Source organism: Notolepis coatsorum (genome assembly GCF_963971535.1).
Source record: "Notolepis coatsorum genome assembly, chromosome: 11".
Taxonomy (NCBI): domain Eukaryota; kingdom Metazoa; phylum Chordata; class Actinopteri; order Aulopiformes; family Paralepididae; genus Notolepis; species Notolepis coatsorum.
Genome location: NC_140175.1, coordinates 91,585,282 through 91,599,420, shown reverse-complemented (window position 1 = coordinate 91,599,420; position 14,139 = coordinate 91,585,282). Strand labels below are relative to the sequence as shown.

At 41.1% G+C, this 14,139-nt stretch overlaps 1 protein-coding gene across 5 annotated transcripts in view; it reads left to right on the top strand.

Annotated features, from left to right (window-relative positions):
- Positions 1–14,139, top strand: part of add1 (adducin 1 (alpha)) — an 80,233-nt gene that overhangs the window by 14,864 nt on the left and 51,230 nt on the right. The gene's annotated exons all lie outside the window — the stretch shown is intronic.

Here is a 14,139-nt window from a genome sequence, read left to right as displayed (position 1 = left end):
TGGTCTTTACTCTTGGATACATTTGAGAAAAAAAGGCAACATTATGTCATAGAGAGATTAATTTATGACGTGATGTCATTTTTGGACCGGTACCAGACCCGTCGGGCTTAAGGGTTAGTGTGACACACAACGACTCTTCCAATTCGTACGCGATGTTCTACCAGCAGCAAAAAAAAGTGAGTCTCAGCCTCTGCGTTATGATATGAAAATGTAATTGTAGTGCTGTCTGACCCGGATACGGGTTGTCTTTTCCCTTTATCTTCTTCTCTGAGTGCTTCGTTTACATGTTAAAATCACTGATTTTCTTGCCCCCACACACATACAAAGATGTCACCTTTTTTCACCTCTTACCGGTTTGCAGGTCTGGTTATATACTGTAGTTACTGAAACTAAGTGAATATGGCACAGCGAATATTTTTCACCAGCCACCACTGGAAACAACCTTTTTTTCCCCCCAACAGAATAGACTATTCAATGTGGTGCGGCTGGGTGGCGCAGCGGACTAAGCGCTCGTCACCAACGTGAGAGACACTGGTATCTAATACGGCTGTCAGCGTTGCCTCCGGCTTGGCCGGCCGTCATACTGGCTCAATTGGCAGAGTCAGCGGGAGGGAAGTCGATGGGTGGTATTCTGGTCGTTGTAAACAGCGACTCCTACAGGTCGGTCAGGGCGGCTGCACAGCGAGGGAGGGAGATCAGATGAGGGTAGTGTGACCTCCCACACGTTACACCTGACCAATGAGAGTTCGCGCTGGCAGGTGAAAAAATATGCTGCTGGCTGTCTCCTATGTATCGGAGGAAGCATCTGATAGACTTCAGGGCTCCCTAGACGTACCAGTGGGGGGCACATGCGAGCAACGACCAGGAAGGGGAGGGGGGAATTGGCATAACAACTAAATTGGGATGGGAGAAAAGCACAGAAAAACAGGAGGAGAAAATGTGGACACAAAAAAAATAGACCATTCAATGTCGCCCGCCATAGGATCTATAATGATTTAATAAATTTATTTAAAAACTATGGTTCGAAACTAGGGCTGCACGATTAATCGTTTTTTTATCGAAATCGCGATTTGCAATGATGCAATTATCAAATCGACAAGCCTGCAATAAAAAAAAAAAAAAAAACATTTTTTTTTTTTTTTTAACCAGGAAATCCCATTGAGATACAAGATCTCCTTTGCAAGGTAGACCTGGCCAAGATGACAGCAATAACATTTGCAATACATCACACAGCAATAAAATGTGCGATACATCACACAAGAACATAATAAATGTGCATGTATACAATACATCACATGTAAACACAAAGCAGAATAGTCTACATCAGTGGTTCTCAACTGGTCTAGCCTCGGGACCCAACATTTTCCTTAGTCATTAAGTCGCGACCCAAATTTTTGAACCACTATGATTTATTTCAACAAAAAGAAAATTGCAGTAATACACAATCTTTCATGCACTGTTAAAAACATGAAATAAACAGTGCAACAAAAGTGCAACTAGGGCTAAAAATCCAATGCAATTAAATAATAATAGATAATATATGCTTCTTAACATAACAGACCTAAGTTTGGGGAAACTAATGGGATAACTGGGGTTGCAACAAAAGTGCAACTAGGGCTAAAAACACAATGAAATAAAATAATAATAATAATAATAATAATAATAATAATAATTAATATATGCTTCATAGCAGACTTCTTAGCTTAACATCCCAGGGAACTAATGGGATAACTGGGGATGTTGTTTGCTCCTGACAAGAGTCTGGTAGACAAAGCAACTCTGAGGTCATGCTCAATGTCCAATCTGTTCCTCTGCTTTGTCTTCAGCTGGACCAGAGCTGAGAAGCCACTTTCACAAAGATACTGTAGGTAGTAAAAAAAAAAAAAAAAAAAAAAATCCTATTTTTTTTTTCACACACATCCGCGACCCACTCAAAATGGCCCTGCGACCCACTTTTGGGTCGCGACCCACCAGTTGAGAAACGCTGGTCTACATGATAGTAAAAGTGTATAATACAGGGTAATACAGTAATTTTGCAGTTGGGACCCGACTACAGAAAGCAGCAACATCTTCTTGTAAATTCTTTTTAAAATATGTTATAATCGCATCGCAAATCGCAATCGCAATATCTGTCAGAATAATCGCAATTAGATTATTTCCCAAAATCGTGCAGCCCTATTCGAAACCCTGCCGAAGTTTGAATCCTAAAAACACTATACAGTAGAAGACACTATACATGATATCTGAAGGATACTCAAAGAAGACACTATACATGATATCTGAAGGATACTCAAAGAAGACACTATACATGATATCTGAAGGATACTCAAAGAAGACACTATACATGATATCTGAAGGATACTCAAATAAGACACTATACATGATATTTAAAGGATACTTAAAGAAGACACTATACATGATATCTGAAGGATACTCAAAGAAGATACATGCAGCTTCCTGTTCCCTCTCCTCTTCCCCACACTCATCCCTTATTATAGCCATAGCAACAGCCATGGTGAACCACAAGACTTTTGGATAACCAAGAGGTGAAGCCTAGAAAATACACGAACGATCAAATCCTAGTTACATTATTGTTGCAAGACTTGATGGTGTCAGTGGATTCTGCAGTGTGTGCTGCAGTGTGGGAGTGGGTTAGCTCGGATGGCAGCCTGGACGGGGCAAGAAAGAAGATCCTGTTACACTCACTTCTATTTCCTGCACCTCTGCTTGGCAGGGAGCTGGAGGAATGATGACTATGCTAGCACTGCTGAAAACACTATTTTTAAAAGCTGCCATTGTTTTCTATCCTCTCTCCTTTTTTTAGAAGCTTTAAAGGCAAAAAAGTGCCATTTTGCCCCTGACTCAATTCTTTCAATTGATATAAAATTAAGGCTGAGACCACTTATCAATCTTTCTGCATGTATAAAAAAAAGTAAACATAACAAAAAGAAAATGATCGATAATCTTGTCCCGATTTCTTCAAAATGGCATATCGTCTCAGCCTTATATAAAATATTCTTCGCAGCAGCTTTGCCTCCATAGACCTTTTTTCTATTTGCAATTTGACGGCGAAGTATACGTTTTCCATTGGACATAATGCGCTGAGACCATAACCTACCATTTTCAGCATATTATTCACCTCTCGTTTCCCAGACTCTAATCCCAAAGTAAATGAGTCGTCTCTACTGTAACTCCAAAAGGTTTGTTGAGAGAGCTTGATGCGTCTCTACTGTAACCCCAAAAGGTTTGTTGAGAGAGCTTGATGCGTCATCCTCTGAGCCAGGGCTCGAGACTAACTATGTCCCGTCATCCCGGGGACGATCAAATATTGATTTGGGACGAACAGAAATCATTGCCGGTAGGGATGGGTACCGAATTCGGTACTTTTGAGGTACCGAACCGAAACACGTCGGTACTACCGAGTATCGAATCAAGTGAGAAACCGTTTTTTTTTTTTTTTTTTTTTTTTTTTTATAAATATTATTTTTCTTTTTTTTACTTTTTTTTTTTACTTTTTTCTTTTCATGTCAACGTTCACACGCACAATATATGCTTACCTAGGATTTGACTTGATTCAACAACAAAGCAGTCGGAGCAATGGCAAGCCGAAAACTGTCGAAATTGTAGTTATTTGAAGTTTGGATTTTTTTTTTACGACTGAGGTAGGTAAATTACATTTCTTGAGACTAAAGTACCGAAAAAAGGTACCGTTGGGTACCGGTATCGATTCACAGGTACCGGTATCGGTTCAAATGTGAAAGGTACCCATCCCTAATTGCCGGGACACAAACGGGATGAAGAGGATTTTTTTTTTTTCACGGGAAATGTCAATTAGCCGACTGTCAGTGCGCGCACATATTGCTGTCAAACGGTGCGTGTCTCGTGCCGACTTAGTTGACAGAGAGACAGCAACATTATCATGTGGGGTTCACTGAAGTCTAAACGTTGCGTGATTTGCCGAATCCAATGACTATCTCCGCCGTCCCAACGCAGCGATACGCTAATCCAGCATCAAGCTCCCGCCCACCATTCTGATCAGCAAACCACAGGTCGCGCTGCAGCAGCCCCAAATTTATCTCGACATCGAAAAAGAAAGGGGTTAAAAAATGCCAGGAACTGGTGATACTTGCTGTGTGCATGAACATAATCCCTTGGACATGAACTGACGGTACGTAATCCCCCTCCGAAATTGGTCAACACGTCACCATGCATTTTGGCCGGAGCTTAAAAAAGCACGGTGGACACCTTACGTCTGTGTTTATAATGAATGAATGGTAAAACGGATTATATTGAAACATAGTGCGAGCACTCACAACAACTATTCACACAATTTAAAACAGCCCATATGTATTATAGTTGACAGTCGCACGAGACCACTATACAAGAACCGCGAAAATATCAAAATGTTATAAAAATAAAAATAAACGCTATACTGGCATCCTCTCAGTGAAGAGAGCACCGCAAATATGCTGCCCTATTTGAAGAGGATAAACACAGCAGAAGAAGATGGAGAACAGACACACACTGACCAACAGGGAACTGCATCCAACAATACAACCCCTGACTCTAACGTAAGGACACATTTAAATAACAGAAGTGTAATGTTATCCGCAACGCCCCAACCCTGGACACCTTCAAAACTGCTCTAAAAACACACCTCTTGACCAAGGCTTTCCCCATCAGTTAGTTTAGATTAGATTAGGTCCATTATCCCTAACCTTCCCTCATCCCCTTTTTCCCCCCTATTTCCCTAGCCCTATTTTTTGTCCTGATAAGCGACCTTGGGTTCTATGAAAGGCGCTATATAAATTTGATCTATTATTATTATTGGAACTGTATATTATCGACACGTTCTAGTTATAGCTGCTTATTATCTTTGTGCTTACAATAATCAAAAGGTACGGTACACAGTTGGTCTCACCCTCTGTGCCATTATCAGCACAAAACATGTCCCCATATGATCAAATTGACGTTGATATATTCTATATATAAAAAAAATGGGACGGTTTACATTCACTTTGGGACGGTTAAAACTGTATTTCGGGACGGTTCTGGGACGGTGGTGAAAAAAGTTAGCCTGGAGCCCTGCTCTGAGCTCTTCTCGCTTGTTATCAGTGTGACCCACGGTCGACAGGAGGCATTGGGTTTCGTCCCTAGCCTTGTCGCTGGCGCTAAACGACGACGACAACAACAATAGACGGAAACCACAGCAGAGTCGGGTCGCGGCCTGCTGACCCAGAGACTGCAAGAACCTCATGGTTCTTCATGGACCAGAGTGGATAAAGGATGGGAGTGGACATAACTAGATGTGGAAGGTCATTGTCATCATGGAGGTAGCCTGCTGGAGCCTGTCCTTAAATTCATCAACCACATCCCAGGGTTAGAAATTAAAAAAAAATTTCAAGGGCTTTTTTTGCCCCCCTTAATTGATTTTCGGGGGCTTTTTTTTGTATTTCGGGGGCACTGAATTTTTATGATAAACGGTAGGGGTGGGACGGTTCACAAAATGGACGGTTCGGTTCGTATCACGGTTTTGGGGTCACGGTTTTCAGTTCGGTTCGATATACGTACATTTTTATAAAAAAGAATTTAACACTCAAATCTAAACATGCTTCTCATTTATTAAAATTTTTTTTTAAAGTTTACAGTGTTACAGTGTTTACAGCCTTAAATAATGTTTGGCACACAAAGACCGAACTGACTGAAAAATATAGGCTACATTTGTAGTATTAACTTAGTGCAAACAAACAATATGCTCAGCCAGCACTAGACTTTCCTTTCTTTAATATAAACACAAAAAAAACAATGTCAACCATGTTTAAATTCCCTGATTGTCAGTTCTTAATGGAAAGATTCGTGTTCTGCTTGAAATTATTATGTATCTGTCTACATTTATTCAGACTAACATTATTTAAATATTGAGTGCAACTGTGGTGGATTACGTAATTCGGTGAGTTGGAACTATCTATGGGTTGGCGCCGGGTCCCCACGGACATTTTAGTGTCACGCAGTGACGCACCTTCAGCTCAGGCAATGTTATTATCAGCTCCGGTAGCTCCGGTAACGTTAGGAGGTGATGGCATGCAGTAGGAAAGCGGCAATAGTCCCGGTTGGAGTTAGTAAAACACAGTTGTATGTTAGCCTTCTTGGATGTTGAATAAACGCCTATCATTGTCTTTAAACACCCCGCGTCTCAGAGACTCCCATTTCCTCCTCTGCTAGCTAGTAGTAGCTACGGTAACATTTCGTTGACTGTATTACCTCGCGGGCTGATTCTATAGTTAAAACGTGCATTGTGTTGTACAAACTGCTAACGCTATGGCAAGATGTGTGTATGCCTATGTAATGTTAATGGCTATGTTTTTAAAGTCGTAATGAAGATTGATTTAGATTGTGCTTGCCATTTGTACACAAACTGACTAGCACCTGGCTCAGCTGCAGTGCTGCTGCAGCAGCTAGTGCTCACCTCCGCCAAATAATTTTTTTTTATTTGCGCGTCATCTGAACCTACGATACACAGACGCGTCACGCGCCATTACCGGATAAATATATATATATAATTAGTAAACTGTCGGGGGCATTTTGTGCCCCCCTTAACTGATTTTCGAGGGCATTTTGTCCATTTTCAAGGGCATTATGCCCCAAGCCCCCGTTAATTTCGAACCCTGCCACATCCCCTCTTTGTATTTCGTCCGGTATCAACATGTAGTGTAACGTAAGGTGAATCTCGGGTACAGAGGCACTTGGAACTGTGATTTGGGAGATTTATGATCTACCTCCTCTGCTGACTAACTCAAAAGCTCATCAAATGTCTTCAACTCTATTGTAGTTTGCTACTGTTTGGGACTTTGCCAGGAGATTAATCATGCCACTCACTGCCATATACAGGTCAGGAGTTCTCTCTCCCTCTCTCTCTCTTTCCCTAATGAGTGTGTTTGGCACCGGGACTAATTGCAGATGTCCTGATTCTTCTGTCCATAACTGGTCGCTCCAGTGACACAGGACAACAGTTGGTTTTTCCGAGGACAGTAGAGAGAAGTCCGCTCTTCTCAAGTATTCGATCTCTACCGAGATTCGGTGACGGCACTAGGAACCATGAAAGGAATACATCGCAAAGCGAGCACAAAGACCTCCTTCAAGGAGAAGGAGCCGGCGGGATTAGATCCCGAACCAGCGGCGAGGGCGGCCGTGGCTTCAGAGGCCGGGGTCTCGACCACGACCGGACAGTCTTTGGGCAACATCCTCCGGTTCTTCACTCGAGGGGGAAGGCGTAAGAAAAGGCTCGGCGTCGAACCTTGTGGTTTGATTGATTGTGTTTAGTTTGTTCGTTGTAGACCTCTTTAAACTTGACCACATGACCATTCTAAATGGGGCCTGTGTGTGTTTCCTGTTGCAGTGTTTGCTAATATCAATAGCTGACAGGAAATACACTTGGGCCTGAGCTGATCTATGGATCTGTGTCCACTCGTAATGCTTTAGGCCTAGTTTACTAATTGATCATTAGGGTCTTGGTAGATTAAGGCTACGTTCACACTCCAAGCCTTAGTGCTCAATTCTGCTCAACCTCTAATCTGATTTAGGACCACATATGAAAGTGGCCCAAATCAGAATTGGAAAAGATCAGATTCCATATGATTTGTGCTGCTCACATCCTGAGTCGCATATGAGCAAAGAAATCTGATTTTGGGCCACTTTCGTCTGCAGTGGCTAAGAATGTTTGTCGATTTTAGTGATTTATTTTCCATGCCATTATTTTATCATTACTGGAAAATTATTGCATGATTGATATTTGCTCCATAAAGGACACTAGATTCAGAGAGGTGTCTCGGCATGGCTGGTGACACAAGCCCATACTGTATTTACTAGTCAAGGACATATTGTCCAATATCGGCAGCTTTTCTCCATTACTGGGAGTCTGGGACTAGTGCCTCGTTCTGATGTAGGAGAATGGACAGAGCAAACAATTAGCTTTTAAACTATTACAAAGTTGCCAATTGAAATATATGATACAGAAAAATCTCAATTGACTCATTGAAGATGTCGTGGAAACTGTTGTTTTGAGTTTATGATTATGTGAAAAGCACAGAGATGGAGAGAAAAAGAGAGCTTTGTATTGCCCCCCCCCCCCCCTCTCACTCTCACTCTCTCTCACTCTCACTCATGAAGAATGCTTTGGGCTTGGTCTATAGTTGTCATGGCAGCGCTGTGGACAGCCTTGGCCGGCCTGTCCTATTGATGAGGACTAATGGCTTACAGCAGTGTCTGCCAAAGACCCCTCTCTCATCCATGCATGCAGAGACGCACGCACACTCTCACCCTGAGTTTTCCTTATCCGGGAATTAGTTTTTCTTTTCCAGGGACATATTCAAATCTGTCCGGTGAAAATAATTCCAGAGTGGGCCAAACTGACAGAGGTAGCCTGCCTGATCCCAGACTCCAGTGTGCCAGCAGAGAGAGGATTCACTCTCTCTGTTCTGTCTCTGTACACAGCAGAGCTGCATGAGGCTTGTTGCTCTATCACGGCCTGCCTACACGCATCTCCTATAGGGATGGGTACGAACTCTGTACATTTAAGGGTACTACTGACCGAATTACGTCGATACTACCACGTAGGGATTAGGGATGGGCGTGAGTTAGGGCTGCACGATTAATCGTTTTTTAATCGAAATCGCGATTTGGAATGATGCAATTATCAAATCGCCAAGCCTTTTTTTAATTTAACCAGGAAGTCCCATTGAGATACAAGATCTCCTTTGCAAGGTAGACCTGGCCAAGATGACAGCAATAACATTTGCAATACATCACACAGCAATAAAATGTGCGATACATCACACAAGAACATAATAAATGTGCATGTATACAATACATCACATGTAAACACAAAGCAGAATAGTCTACATCAGGGGTGGCCAACCAGTCAGAGACTAAGAGTCACAAAAAAATTACTGTGGTACCACAAAGAGCCACACCATATACCAGCGTTTCTCAACCTTTTTTTTCAGTCACGGCACCCTTCATGTGTTTATAGGTCTCACCCTCTGGCCTCTGAAGTTGTCTTTTTTATTAGGGCCTCACAGGGTTAAAAGTACCCTGTGAGACCCACGGTTGCAAAATTACAAAATCACTTTTAGCCATTTAAAAAAATAATGTTTTATTTAAAAAATGTTAAAGGGGAACTATTTTACTATTTCTTTCACTATTTGGGCACTTTTACACAATTCCTGTGAGTCTATGGAACACCTAGGTTTTTTTCAAAAAAAATGCATTGTTTTGTATTTCTAATCAAGTACTAAAAACCGCATTTTTCTACCTCAAGATCTTAAGCCGTTTTGAGGCTGGGCTCCAACCACTGTGTGGCCTGGTGCCAACTGCCACATCAACTGCCACATTATTATGCAGCTGAGAAATCTCTGACATCACAGATATGCACATTTTCAGATGACTCAGTTCAGTGAGGGTGAATATTGTGAGAGGAGAATTGGAAGAATTCGCCAATATGAGAATTAGAGACATATATCCTATTAATATAAGTCCACATAGCTAAGAAACAATGGTAAACACTGAAAAAAGCCATTTATAAGATAGTTCCCCTTTAAGCACATGTATAGTCAATTGGTCCTGTTGTTCAGCCTCACAATGCTATTTGATAGTAAATGTGTTTATATGTCCCACCCTCTGGCCTCTGAAGTTGCTAATTTCTTTTTAATTTGGGCCTCACAGGGTTAACCTCTTAAGCCCGAGATATACAGTAAAAGTGTATATTTTCAGCATTATGTTTGTTTACCAATTATTTTAACTGTTATTAGTGAAATATAAGATTATAGAAATCTCAGGGCATTGAGTCGGAAACCGGCGCATATTGACAGGAGGAAGTGGCACAGCCAAAAGTGAGTGTAGTCTTTTGAAGGAAGAGACTCAGGGCTTTCAAATTTCGAAAAACTACCCTACCCAGCTCACACCAGCCCGTCAATCATCTGACTTCTGGATTTACTTTTTAATTTCTCTTATTTTTTTGGATTATCTCCCACAAACCTGAACGTTATTGCCATAAAACAGAACGCAGTTAGTTTTGTTGCAATATGATGAAAATGGTGGAGAAATTTACATTATAAAAAAGATGGCAGAATTCAGTACTGTATCTACAAAACCTTCTGTTTATTCATCTTCCCTTTATTCATTTGCTTAGATTTTTCAGGTCTGGTCAATTTTAGCATGGTGTTATTTACAGTCAAAGATAATTTTTTTTTTAAATAGAATTGATATTCTCCTTTGGTTCATTACAATTTACTCAAGCCTAGTAACAGACACACTATTTCTGACACTGATCCATATATGTCCCTAGATTCAGATACCAAGAACATGCAAATGGACCATTTAAAAAAAAATTGTAAATGTTTATTCTACGTCCTTATGGAATGAGTGACATAAAAAAAAAAAAGTAAAAAAAAAAGTAAAAATAAAAATAAAAATTTTTTTTTTTATTTTTTTTTATTTTTTTTTATGGATGGAAGAGCCGCACATTGACGGGCAAAGAGCCGCATGCGGCTCGCGAGCCGCGGGTTGGCCACCCCTGGTCTACATGATAGTAAAAGTGTATAATACAGGGTAATACAGTAATTTTGCAGTTGGGACCCGACTACAGAAAGCAGCAACATTCTTCTTGTAAATTTTTTTTTAAATATGTTATAATCGCATCGCAAATCGCAATCGCAATATCTGTCAGAATAATCGCAATTAGATTATTTCCCAAAATCGTGCAGCCCTAGCGTGAGTAATCGATTACTCGTAGCTATGAGAAAAAAGAAAAAAAATTGAAATTATAAATTTTTATGCATTTTCTTTTACATATCTTTTCACATGTATGTGTAAGATTATAACTGTTTGTTGGTTTCCTTAAACATATATACGTGAATGAACAAAAAAGTATAAAAAAAAAAAATATATATATATATATTCGAATATTTTAACTTTTTTTCCCTTTTCGAGTAATACACGATCAATCGAGTATAGCATGCAATCAATCGATCTGGATTTTTCTTTAAAATGCCCATCCCTAGTATGGATGCTCCGATATCGGATATCGGCCCCCGATATGACTAAAATAGCTGGATCGGGTATCAAAAAAATATATATAATCGACTTTTTTTTTTAATAAAATATAATATAATAATAAATAAAAGAAATAACAATTCAGTACATTTATATCTGTGTTATTTTGTTTCACTAAGTTAGGAAAGTAATGTTTTAAGTCAAGCCTGATGTTTCCTTGCACAAAAGAATGATCCCAGTCTCTTCCACACAGTGAGAACAATCGGATTGGTATGCGCTAGGGGTGCACCGATGTATCGGTCGGGTATCGGTATCGGCCGATGAGCTCGAATGTGCCGATGGCAGTAGCCGATAAATATCCATCAATTTGTGTCGCGTCAAAAGACAAAAAAAAGTTTAGTCGCGTCGCGACCTGCACAACGCCGCCCCCGGCCCACACACAAGCTACTGCATCAAAGTTACTACTTATGATTAACAAATGCATTCGTTTTGTGGCATTAACGTTATATAGTTAGTGTTACATGTTGAATAACATCAGCATATTATTTACCCGAACGTAGCAAGCATTACATGTTCATACTAGCTCAGTTCCTTCCGTTGCTCATAGAGCCCTGAGTTTTACCCATTCTGCAATCTGTTAATAAAGTTTTCAATCAGACACATGTATAGAAAGGCTTTGTTTTATTATAACATTCGTTGCAGTAAAATCATTATGCCTCGTTTAGTCATCCTGCGGAGCTAAAAGCTAAACGTCGGCCGCGCCGCGGGGATCGTTGTTTTTGTAGACGAGCTCAGCTCTCGTCAAAATCAATGGCGGACAAAAGCGGAAGTAAAAAATATATACGCGCTTGCCGATTGGTAACAGCAGAGGCGGGTGCAAGCGGTGTGTGACGTAATTGGCAGAATCGACTGTCAATCAAAATTTCATTGGTTGAGAGCTCTGGTTGAGACAATAGTATCCAGCTGCAGCCCGGTAGACCATACTGGGAGAGCTAGTATCTAGCTGCAGCCCGGCAGACCATACTGGGAGAGAGATAGTGCTATTTCTTGATGTATCCTTTTTTTAAGTAAGTAAAGAGGCCTATGTTCATATCGGTGAGCACAATTTGTAACACAAATATACAGTAGTTTCATAAAAAATATATATATATTACAAAAAAATATATATATTATGGAAAAAAAATTAAAAAAAAAGATTTTGCCACAAATATCGGTATCGGCCGATTGTGTTAGTTGAACAATCGGTATCGGTGGCAAATTTTCATATCTGTGCATCCCTAGTATGCGCACTCGGCATCAGGAAAGACCAGATGAGGTCAGTGGAGTTTGATATTATTTACACATAATGTTGATATTTAAACATTAACAAAATAATAATAAATATATCATGCAATGTTAAAAATAGGTTGTATGAACGGTTTAGGAGAGGGAGGTAGGGAGGGGTTTTAGCTTGCAGTGTGTTACAACAATAAATAACATTTTTACAACTGAAATAACAGTTTTGTTGTTACAGAGAGGACCGGAAAAAGGTACCATTGGGTACTGGTAATCGATTCCCAGTTACCAGTACCGGTATCTGTTCAACTGTGAACTAATCTCCTAATGCTCTTAGTGTGTCTGTGTCCTCCTTAGTCAGGTCTTGTGTGGTCTAGGCCAGCTAATGGTCCGACGGACTGACGGACTGATGGAGAGCACTTTATCTTCCTCACATCCACCCAGACAGCCTTCACAGAGATCAACGTTGATCTATTGGAAATCATTAACACACTCTCTCTCTCTCTCTCTCTCTCTCTCGCTCTCTCTCTCCTGTCATCAACCGTTCTTTTGAACTGGGAGGGGTTGGGCTGGCTTCATCCTCAGGTAAAAGCAGGGGAATAGAACAGGGGAACATGTCAGAGCAACAGTAATAATAATAATACATCAGATTTCAGCGCTTTTCCTAATGCTCAAAGACACTTTACAAACAATACAATACAGTTTTAGTAGAGAAAATAAATTAAAAAAAAAAGGTGAGAGAGGAAGGAGTTCAAGGGTTAAAAGCAAGGGTAAAAAGGTGTGTTTTGAGGGCTTTTTTAAATGATGAGAGGGTGTCTGCATGCCGGATATTGTTGGGAAGGGCGTTCCAGTGGGTGGGGGCAGCTGCAGCGAAGGCCCTGTTGTGTACAGTGTACTCTACTCCCACCACGTTAGATACCCTTTCGCCAATGAAAGCAAACGCGCCTCTCCACTGTCGGAACAGGCCATGGTAATTGAGGACCTGGTTAGTCGTGTACTGTGTAACGTACAGTGTTTGGCTTGCCGGTTTGTAGAGAGTCCCCACCCCCCTCCATGTGTAGCCTTGGCAGCTGAGCGGTGTAATTGTTGTGATTCCAGACCCCAGCTGTGTGCTGCAGGAAAGAGGCAGACAGAGGAAATCAATGCGACACACCCCCTGGGCTGGGAGGGGGGCGCGGGGTGTTCACATGACCAGGCAGGAAGCATAGGGATAAGAGAGAGTTTGAGTTCTGTGTGACTGGTTGTCAGGACAACCAACGAGCGGCGATGCTCAATTTCCTGCCGTCTTTCCCGGAGGACGGGGTGGTGTCTGTGTGTCAGTGACCTGGCTGAAGTCGTCAGAAGAATGTCATGATGGTCTTTAGGCTCAGCCACCGGTCTTGTTCCTATTAGGACAGACATCCGGGGAAAGGACTCCATGCTATTGAATTAGTTGAAGGCCTAATCAGTGATCCATAAACCAATAGGTAGTCCCGCCCCCAGAAACAGGAAATCGAAGTGTCTGCTCCATTGTGTTAAGAGACCTGTCAATCAGTTAGATTATGATCACACGTCTCTCCGATACTGCGTTTTGGATTTGCTGGTGGTGGTGGGGCAACCCTGTTGTTTATATTTGGATTATAGATTGTGCCTATTGGAGGGAATATGCATGGTAGCCGCAAGGCAGAGCCTGCCGACTAGCATGCTACCTTGATACTGATTTCATCTTTTCAAGAAGAAATATGGAAGCATGTATTTGGAAAACAACGTATCGTCAAAATTGTAATCATTCAGATATATATATATATTTTTTTATACATATAAAATCTTTTCCCC